The sequence below is a fragment of the Triticum dicoccoides genome, chromosome 7A, assembly GCF_002162155.2.
Source record: "Triticum dicoccoides isolate Atlit2015 ecotype Zavitan chromosome 7A, WEW_v2.0, whole genome shotgun sequence".
NCBI classification, from domain to species: domain Eukaryota; kingdom Viridiplantae; phylum Streptophyta; class Magnoliopsida; order Poales; family Poaceae; genus Triticum; species Triticum dicoccoides.
The window spans coordinates 193,668,216-193,679,062 of NC_041392.1; the positions used below are offsets into that span (position 1 = coordinate 193,668,216).

The 10,847-nt window shown below is 49.9% G+C and overlaps 1 pseudogene; it reads right to left on the bottom strand.

Annotated features, from left to right (window-relative positions):
* Nucleotides 1-297: 297 nt before the first annotated feature.
* Nucleotides 298-10,847, bottom strand: part of LOC119333380 — an 11,244-nt pseudogene continuing 694 nt past the window's right edge.

Here is a 10,847-nt window from a genome sequence, read left to right on the forward strand (position 1 = left end):
GGACGCCGTGGCAACGGGCGGGGGTGAGGCAGTTGGCCAATTGGAAATCAGTCAAGACTGCCATATAGACACTCCCAAATAGAATCTAACTGGATTCCCCCCTGGTGTACTGTATCTTACATAATGTTAACCAATAGATCAAATTAGGGCACAAAATGGGGAGAACTGAAAATACAAAAAGAGAAACTACCTTGAATTTTGGCAAGTGCGTCGTACTCACGTCGAGTACTCTCTCTAGTCTCACATGAACAGAACTGCAGAGCACACTGATAATAAAGGGGGTGATGCTGCAGTTCACTATGCCTGATTCCCACCGTTCGCCTCCTCCTGTATCGGAGGAGGATTTGCCGGGGGCTGAGAACTGTCATCATGATGTGAACACAGGAATGCCAGGATTACATGAATTGCAATGTAGGCCAGCACGGCAATGATCAGTGCAACGACATACACAGACGTCTTCCACCCCCTGCTGGAGCCTGCTGCGTAGGCCACCAGGAGAGCGAGCAAATCCAGCACAATCGTCGTGCTCAACACCCTGAGTGTGAGCGACCTTTTCTTCTTGTCCTTCCACTCCAGTAGCAAGATGATGATAACAACAATGGACGCCACGAAGGACGTAGAATTGCTGTAGAAGAAGGCGAGGTACCGGGGCCTCCTGTTGTCATGCATGACCGGGTTGCCTGCGTCGTACCATTCGCTGCTGTGCTGCCAAGCTCCCCCGGGCGGATCTAGGCCGGCTTGGTAGGTGACACTTGGCACAAGGATTCCTAGCAGCATCAGGTATTTTTGCTTGGCATATGTCGTCTTTTTATCGTCCTCACCGTTCTCTGGCTTCAGTTGACTGCTGGTGTTTCTGTTCTTATTCAAGAACAATAGGAACAGTGCAGCTATAACCAAGAGGACCACAACCACCAGTGCGAAGATGTAGATGGATGTTTTCAGATGCTGTGTGCTTCCGGCTGCATAGGCCCCCATCAGGCCGAACATGCCCACCGCCGTGCAAATAGCGAGCGCATAGCTTCGTATGGCTGGCCTGTATAGATGTGGGTTCACCAGCAGTATGATGAGGGCAATGGACAGCATGAAGCTCACCGAGTTGCAGTAGAAAAAGGCGGTGTAGCGGCAGGGAAAGTTGTTTAAGAGGACCGGGTCACCTGCTTGATACCCACCAGACCCATCGTCATGGAGCCGGAAACCGCCTGGAGGTGTCAGCCCGGCTTGGTAAGTGACGGTCGCGGCCAAGACCGCGAATAGGAGCAGCCGCTTGCGCCGCTTTTCCACTATCTCAATTTCCTGCGAGGTTATGGTGTCTGTGTGATCCAACGTGAAGAAGACGAGATGGATCACCACGTAGACCAGGACGCCCCCTGCCAAGGCCATGGCGTAAATGGAGGTGCTTACATCCCGGCAGCTCCCGGCGGCGTACGCACCGATGAGGCCAAACAAGTCCAATACCATGGCTGCCTCCAGCACGTGGGTCTCGAGCAGAAGCTTGTTCTGGACCAGGATGATGGCAACCAAGGATGCCACAAAGGCGACAGAGTTGCAGTAGAAGAAGGCCTTGTACCGCCCAGGATTCGTCGTCGGGAGGATCGGGTCCACTACCGGAATCGCCCCCTATGCCGACGGCCAGGGCCGTCGGCATAGGCCTGAGTCCCGTCGGGGTAGACCTATGCCGACGGCCCCCGTCGGCATAGGGTCGTCGGCAACATATGCGTCGGCACAGACAGGGAGGCCGTCGGCTTAGAAAAGCCGTCGGCATATATGATACGCCGACGGGGGCCGTACATCTATGCTGACGGCCCCGGTCGTCGGCAACTATCACGCCTAACGGCGGCCGCCGTCAAGTCTGCCCAGTGACTGATCGCCACGTGGCACCCCTATGCCGACGGCCTAGCCGTCGGCTTAGTCAAAACCTATGCCGACGGCTAGGCCGTCGGCATAGGGGTGCCATGGGGCGACCAGCCGCTGCTCGTGGACCAGGGCTATGCCGACGGTCGGGACCCGTGCGATGTTTCGGTGGCATAGCTACACCCCGAAGGCCACCCCGAATCCCCCCTCTAACCAGATTCCCTCCATGTCGATCGTTTCCCCCCTCCGTGACACGGCAGCAGTGACGTCCGTGAGAAGGGCAATCGATATACCATCGGGGCATGTTTTTTGTTTAGATAAGGCACATTTATGTTGTGAAAAAATACAAAATAATAAATATATAAACTAAAAATAAAAAAAATAAAGGTATGCCGACGGCAAGGCTGCGCACACGGAGCTACGATCCCACGGATCGATGACATGGCATTATTCGCGAATTGATGATGTGGCAGATAGCATGGGCTAGGACTATGCCGACGGCTATGCCGTCGGTATATCTCTGCCACACCACAGGACCTCACTCCCTCGGATCGATGACATGTCGACGGCGCGGATCGATGATGTTAGCAATTCTATGTCGACGGCCTGGCCGTCGGCATAGTTATGCCGACGGCCGCCGTTATCCCCCGTCGGCGTAGTTTTGACGCCGTCAAACGGCCGCCGCTAATCGGGTAGGTGGGCCCTTTCTATGCCGACGGCCTCTTCTATGCCGACGGTCCCCGTAGGTGTACCGCGAGCTGTCCCGACGGCCGTAATATGCCGACGGCCCCCGTCGGCATAGATACACATATGCCGACGGCTATTCTACGCCTACGGCCTGCCCTTGGCCGTCGGCATATGTCCATTTATGCCGACGGGCGCCGTCGGCATAGATGAGGCCGTCGGCAACTAGATAATTTCTGGTAGTGGTCGTCGGCCATGTGCCCTTGGCCGTTGTCCGGCCAGACTCCACCTGGCGGGTCCAACCCTGCTTGGTACGTGATGGCCGCTGCAAGAGTGGCGAGCAACAGAACAAGGGAGCTAGCCTTGTCCGCTTCCTTCCTAGAAGTTGCAGAGAAACAGAGGTCAGTTGTAAGCTGGAATGTGCAGAGGAGGAAGAAGAACAAGAAGAAGGTATGTGCTGGCGTGGTACCTGCTATTAATAGCGCACAGACTTGGAGTCCTTGATACTGCTCGTTGCAACCTCCCTGACACGGATTTATGGAGATCTTTGATTTTGGCCCAGAAGCAGGCAGCCCTTATGTCGTCTATGAACTTCCCAACAATGGGCACTTTTTCTTTGAAATAAATGACAGCTTGGAGGAATATAATGAAGGCGAGGACAGCACCAACCAGGCTGATGACATAGATGGTGGTGTCGGTCTCCCTGCAGCTGCCAGCGGTGTACGCGCCGATGAGGCTGATCAGCGCAATGGCGATGCACCCGTAGGCCTCTTTCAAGTGGGGCTTCCTATCCAGAAGCACCACGATGATGAGCAGCGATGCCACGAACGCCATGGCGTTGAAGCACAAGAAGGCCGTCAGGCGCTTGCCGTGGCCGTCCTTGAGGATCGCGTCGCCGGGGCGGTGGCCGCTCTCGGGGTCGTCCCAGAAGCCACCTGGCGTGCTCATCCCGGCTATGTAGGTGACGCTCACCGCAAACGTCGCGAGTAGCATCAGGACCTTGCGGTGTCGTCGTGGGAGTAGAAGTAGTGACCTGAGCAAAAGGAGGCCACCGCCATCTGACCGACAAGGTAGGGGACGACGAGGCCCACCAGCACCAAGGAGTAGATGGTGGTGAGCTTGTCGCGGCAAGTCCCGGCGGCGTAGGCCCCCATGACGCTCACCAGGTCCAACACCATGGCTGCCAACAGCGGCCGCATGCTGATCCATTTGTTCCTGTCTCGTAGGAGGGCGAGGAAGAGGACGAGGACGATGGCCACAAGCGATGAGGCGAATGCGGTGGCGTTGCAGTAGTAGAACACCAGGTACCGGCGGTAGCTGGTGGTCCGGATGATGGAGTCGCCAGCGAGGCGGCCCGCGGCATCATCGGTGTCCTGCCAGCACTACCACACTGAGCCCCTATGCCGACGGTCCAGGCCATCGGCATAGCCCTGATACCCGTCGGCATAGGCCTATGCCGACGGGGGGCGTCGGCATAAGGCCGTCGGCAACATATGCGTCGGCGTACCCCAGGTCCCCGTCGGCATAGAATGGCCGTCGGCATAGATGCCTATGCCGACGGCGTCTATACATCTATGCCGACGGCCAGGGCCGTCGGCAATGCTTCGCACCTAACGGTGATTGCTGTTGCCGCCGTCAAGTGCTGTCCATACAAGAGACGCCACGTGGCAGGGCTATGCCGACGGCTTAGCCGTAGGCATAGCTTCAAACCTATGCCTACAGCTAAGCCGTAGGCATAGCCCTGCCACATGGCGCATTTTGGTAGCTCCTGGTGCAGGCTATGCCGACGGCTTAGCCGTAGGCGTAGATGCAAAACTATGCCGACGGCTTAGCCGTAGGCATAGATGCAAAACTATGCCGACGGCTTAGCCGTAGGCATAGATGCAAAACTATGCCGACGGCTTAGCCGTAGGCATACACACCACATGGCAGCTTCTGGTATCACGAGAGCCATCTATGCCTACGGCATTGCCGTCGGCATACTTGCTCACCAGAACGGAAAAAAAAGATTAGCCAAAAAGGCTAGCTATTTACAAATGCTTATACAAACATGATTCAACAACCATGGATTTGCAAACACAGACCATAGAATATTTTTTATGTACATAACATTCCCATTCTAAGACTCCACAGCAGCATTAGAGGAGGCCGAGGGGCATTGGTGGGGGAGACAAGGCTGCAACGATGGAGGTGGCATACAGTCAGTATAACAAACCGAAGATCCTACATATGAGGATGAATATGTAATCTATACACTGATTTTACCAAAAGAAACCCGCCTAGAACAGGGGCATCCAACTAAAAAGGCAGAAAATTATTGCCTTTCATGAAGATGCTCTAGTTTTGGTTGTATCTATCAAGCATGAGTTGTTCAAGGCAAGCTCCAAAGAGAAAGAAATTGAGCTCCAAAGAGAAAGAAATTGGTCTCTGATTGTGACTGATGATACTTACTCGTATAAATTTTCAGTCAAAGTAAAACCAAAAAATTGATGCATATAAACTGAACCAGAGTGTGGTGCTGCTGATTCATATGTATATACAGAAGATGCAAGTGTCATTGAGTTGGTTTTAGTCAAAGTAAAAACAAATTGACACATACAAAACTAAATGAAAGTGGTGTTGATTCATGTGCATGTACAGATTGAGGTGCCATCCAGTTGGTTTCAGTCAAAGTTCAACCAAAAAATTGACACATACAAACTGAAGAGAAGTGTGGTGCTGACTCATATGTATATACAGAAGATGCAAGTTTCATCGAGTTGGTTTTAGTCAAAGTAAAAACAAAAGGACACATACAAAACTAAACCAAGGTGGTGTTTGATTCATGTGCATGTACAAATTGAGGTGCCATCCAGTTGGTTTCAGTCAAAGTTCAACCAAAAAAATGACACATACAAACTGAAGAGAAGTGTGGTGCTGATTCATATCTATGTATGTACAGGAGATGCAAGTGCCACCAAGATAGATAGTTTCAGTCAAAGTAAAAAAACAATTGGACACATACAAACTGAAGCAAACCATCATGTTCTTTCATGTGTACATACAAAAGATGCAAGTGCTATCCAGAATTTGGATATAGGTAGTACGCTCATGTGGTGAATTTTGTGAATCTATACTCTGCATCTACCAAAAAGACCGCTCCCCTCACATGCAAATATAATTCAGTCCAATGGCTTTCTTCTCCCCTCACATGCATAAGACAAGAGCAGACCATGTAAACAGGCGGATCAGACCTTCACCTTGGGAGGGAGGCGAGTGCTACCTGTTGCCGTGCCGTCGAGATCGGGTGGTCCTCCTTGAGCAAGACAAGGTTGTTCCTCCCCTACACTCCAATGGCCATCTTCTCCAAGGACATCTACAAGGGCAGAACACACCATTAATGCAAGTGCCACCAAGATAGTTTCAGTCGAAGTTAAAGCAAATGTAAACATGCAAACTGAACCAAACCGAGGTGCATATTCATATGTGTGTGTATGTAGAGATGCAAGTGCCATCTGAATTTTGGGGAACCAAAGCGTGGTTGTTGTTGTTGCTAAACGAGGAGCAAGTTGTTTTAGCAACAGCACATTCTAGTAATTAGCTAGGACCATTATTATTGCACAACCATTCGAGGACGGTGGCAGACACATCAACTCACAAGGCTCTACTGGAGAAACAAAATAATAGGATATGTGATGCTATCAATCTTAGCACAAGAAGAAAAAAACACAACCACTCCGATAGAATGGATGGATGCACCATGCACAATCATCGGTTCCATCATTGCAGCACTAGTTGAGCAACAAATCAAATATAACAGTAGTTCCATTGGTTCAGCCAACAAGTTAACAAAAGTTTACTTCCCACTACTAATTTTGCGACTTGTCATAATAAAGAAAACAGAGCTTGACATCACAGCAACAAATAAATAGATCAAAGGATCAAATTTAAGTTCATTCAAATTGATGCATATGTGGCTTGGCAGAAACAAAAAAAGAATATATATAAATAGATCTACAGATATGAACAAAATGGCAAATGTGAAAGAAAATAGCGCAGATAAAATGTTGATTGTTTTGGAAGATCCAAAGGTACATATGATCAATTAATCATAACAGGGAATCTGAACATATTAATGCGAAATAGTAACTAACTATAGCAAATGAAATTGAGATAGAAAAAATTGCTACCTAGAGTCCTTGACTCAACCGAGAGATCTATGGGAACCAAAATTTTACATGCAATTTATCCATGTTCAGGTAATACAAAATATGCAGAGTAATTAAATTGTGTAGTAGATAGCCCATATATAAAACTAAAGGTAGAAACTGGAGTAATGAAACATATCTGGATTGATGTGCAAATGCTATAGCGACTTACATGTTTGGATTTAATAATTATGATGAAGCAGATTAGTGTGATGCATATGCATGTTCGTCAGAACAGATCTAGGGGAAACAACAAAGTAACCTGCACTTCCACTAATTTATTAATCACATGCTCTTTGACTAACCATCCAAAAAATATAGATCAAGGATGATACTGCCAGCCACCTGCGGGGAGTAAGAATGAGTAGTTTCTGCTAATTAGAGGACACACTAAAAAAAGCTAACTAGAGATTTCCTCTCTCTGTGTGTGTACGTTGTGCTCTGGCCGGTGGGGGAATGATAAAAAAAGCAACTACTGCTATGTATGTTAGTTTGTCCATCAGGATAGATCAAACTAGCTACCGGTGAAGGATATATCCAGCTTTGTGACTTAAGAGAACCACAGCTAGGTTGCTTCGGCAAGGAGTGGGTTTGGCTCAGCGTTGCGTCGACTTTCCTCACCTTGTACTCCACCTCGCTCATCATCTCCGTTCGAGTTGTAGCAGCAAAATTAACCAATCCCTATTGGTACTATCTAACTAAAGAACCAGGATTCTAAACTCATCTTCTCTCTCTGTTTGGTACTAACTAGACAAATAAATAAATAAAGGACTTGTTCATACAAATCCCTCTAGAATTCCTTCACACAAGAGGATTTGCATCACATATTCCTCTACTTAGCAGCAGCAGTAGTGAGGAGAGGAAGGAGGCGGAGGAGATGGAGGTGCTACCTGCCGAGGTGGGCCGTCATGGCCGTGCTTGAGCTAGGCAGCCCGCCTCCTCGAGCAGGACAGGGCCCTCCTGCCGTCATCGTCGTCCAGACCGCGCCAAGGTGACCTGCAGCAAGGGAAGGAAAGGAGAAGGTGAGGTGGGGAGGGTGGATCCGGGCAAGGAAAGAGGGGAAGGACATACCTGCGACACGCCGGTAATGGATCCGTCGAGCTCTGGCCTCGCCGTCGCCGGATCTGGCTGATCCTGGCGATGTTAGGGGTGGCGGCCGAAACCCTAGCTAGCCACGGGGACAGTGGAGGGCGGGAGCGCCGATTCTGGATGGAGGGGGAGGTGGAGCGGACCTAGGGGAGCTCGGGGGCGTGCTGCGCGCTGCCGGAGCTCGCCGGAACTGGCCGGCGTGGGTGGTGGCGGCGGCGAGGGAGAGAGACTCGTGGGGGAGAGAGGAGTTGCGAGAGACAGAGAGGTTCGTGGGGAGAGAGCGAGGTAGGGGTTGGGTGGGCTCTTTTTTCTTTTTCTTTTTTCTCCTTTTCTCTAGATGGATGGATGGTCGTGGGGTGGACAGCCAAATGGATAGATGGATGGATATGCGCCACGTCATCAGTCCGTGGCACAAAGTTTCCACCAATAGAAACGAAGCTCATACAATTGTGTTTTCCCTTTGTTTTTCTTCTAATTTTTTCTACCCTCTTGCACCGACTGTCGACGATCCATGAGGGGAGAGGAGGGCGGCGAGGAGGAGATGGTCTGGTGAAGTGGGGAGGGAATGGATCGGGGAATGGTGCGTTCGGTATGACGACTATGAGTCCGGACGGGGACCTACGCACAGTCGCACGGAACATCTCTTCGGCTTTCCCCGTCACCGTCGACGATGACACGTGCGACGTCCCTCACCATGCGACAGGCCCCACCACCGGGGGGCGAATGTACCTCGGCGGCATGCCGGATCCAGCCGTTAAAATCGACCAAAAGTCATACGATGCCGGAAATCCTCGGGACCTGGCACGGTGTCGTCATATGGACCTTGTAGGCTGTGATGAAAGTTTTAGCGCGTTTCGTAGAAGTCTGACCGGAGGTCGCTTGTAAACTGCACCATCTCCGAGGTAGTATCTGGCTATCGAGAGAGAACATGTCCAGTTTATGAAGGAAGTGCGTTGCCCGTTGCTCTGTTGACCTCGAAACTGCTCATGCTCTCAAAGGGGGCAACTGCATGACACGTGTCAGTACATGGCATTTTTCGGGCCCGTCGGCAATATTTGAGACATTTACTGCATCCGTAGGGTTTCAATGCGGGAATTGCATATCTGCACGGCGGCCACCTGAAATGATGTCCAGAAATGGTTTGTCAAATCATATATGATGTCTTTGCGGTATGTGTAGGCCTAGTACAACCCAAGGAGAGGCATCCCCCATCATCGGGAGGCGAATGTACCTCCGCGCCATGCTGGATCCAGCTGTTAAAATCGACCAAAAATCATACGATGCCGGAAATCCTTGGGACCTGGCACGGTGTCATCATATGGTCCTTGTAGGGTACGGTGAAAGTTTTAACATGTTTCGCAGAAGCCTGACCGGAAGTAGCTTGAAACTGCACCATCTCGGAGGTAGTATCTAGCTATCGAGAGAGAATGTGTCTGGTTTGTGAAGAAAGTGTGTTGTCCGTTGCTCCGTTGACCTCGAAACTTCTCGTGCTCTCAAAGGGGGCCATTGCATGACACGTGCCAGTACATGGCATTTTTCGAGCCCACCTGCAATATTTGACACATTTACTGCATCCGTAGGGTTTAAACGCGGGAAATTGCAGACCTGCATGGCAGCCACCTAAAATGATGTCCAGAAGTGGTTTGTCAAATCATATATGATGTCTTTGCAGTATGTGTAGGCCTAGTGCAACCAAAGGAGGGGCAGGCCCCACCACTGTAGGGTGAATGTACCTCAGCGGCATGCCGAATCTAGCCGTTAAAATCCACGGGAAATCATATGATGCCAGAAATCCTCGAGGCATGGCATGGTGTAGTCATATGGCCCTTGTAGGGTGTGGTAAAAGTTTGAGCATGTTTCACAGAAGCCTGACTAGAGGCCGCTTGTAAACTACACCATCTCCAAGGTAGTATCTAGTTATCGAGAGAGAACGTGTCCGGTTTTGTGAAGGGGGTCACACTCCAGAGCTGCATGACGGGTGTTTGCACCTGACACCACACTTCTAGACATGTAAGAGGACCCAACGCAAGATTTGGTGGCATAGCTAGCCCCCGAAGGCCCCTGACCACACTCAGACACGCGAAGAACAATCCATAGTGGGTTTTTTTTTCACATACTCTTGCATCTTTAAATTTTTTTAAGAAATTGCCACACCTATTATATCACATGTGTCTACACTGTGTAAAAATTTCATGAATTGATCACACTCCGAGTGTTTAGAAATATTTCATGCAATGCCAAAACCGCAGAGGGATTACTTCGATTTCATTGCCATCCGTTAGGGGGGCACACTGGAGCCGCGTATTGCCTCTTCATACATGCCACCACACCTTAAGACGTGTATGAGGACCCGGGGCAATGCTCTGGTGGCATTGCTACCCCCCAAAAGGCCCCTACCGGCGTAACCCTGGACCAGTTGACTCGGAGATCTACACCACTGGGTAAAAAAACCATATAAAATTTGTCAAAATCGATCCAAGTATCAATAACCCTGGTCAACTGGTCCAATGTACCCCCAAAAGTATAAGGACCTATATGCAAAAGTACACGAGGTCACATTTCTAACATACTCAAAAACAAAAACAAAATGTATATTCATAATCTATGGAAAATTCTACCCCAAGTCGACGTATAATTTGTGTATGTTTAACTTTTTAGAAAAGTTAGATTTAAATTATTCAAATTTTAACTTTTAAAAAATAATAATAATTTAAAATAAAAAACAGATGATATCTATGCCTACGGCCATGCCGTAGGCATAGTTTTCGGGGCTACCAGGAGGCGCCACGTGGCAGGGCTATGCCTATGGCCTTGCCGTAGGCATAGATGGAAAACTATGCCTACGGCTTTGCCGTCGGCATAGCTCTGCCACGTGGTAGCTCCTAGTAAAAAAATAGATGATATTATGCCGACGACCGCCGTTAGGGCCGTCGGCATAGACTTGACGGTGTCAGCCCGCCGTCTGTCCCCGGGCCACCTCTATGCCGTCGGCATACATCGATCTATGCCTACGGCCTTACTATGCATGCCTACGGC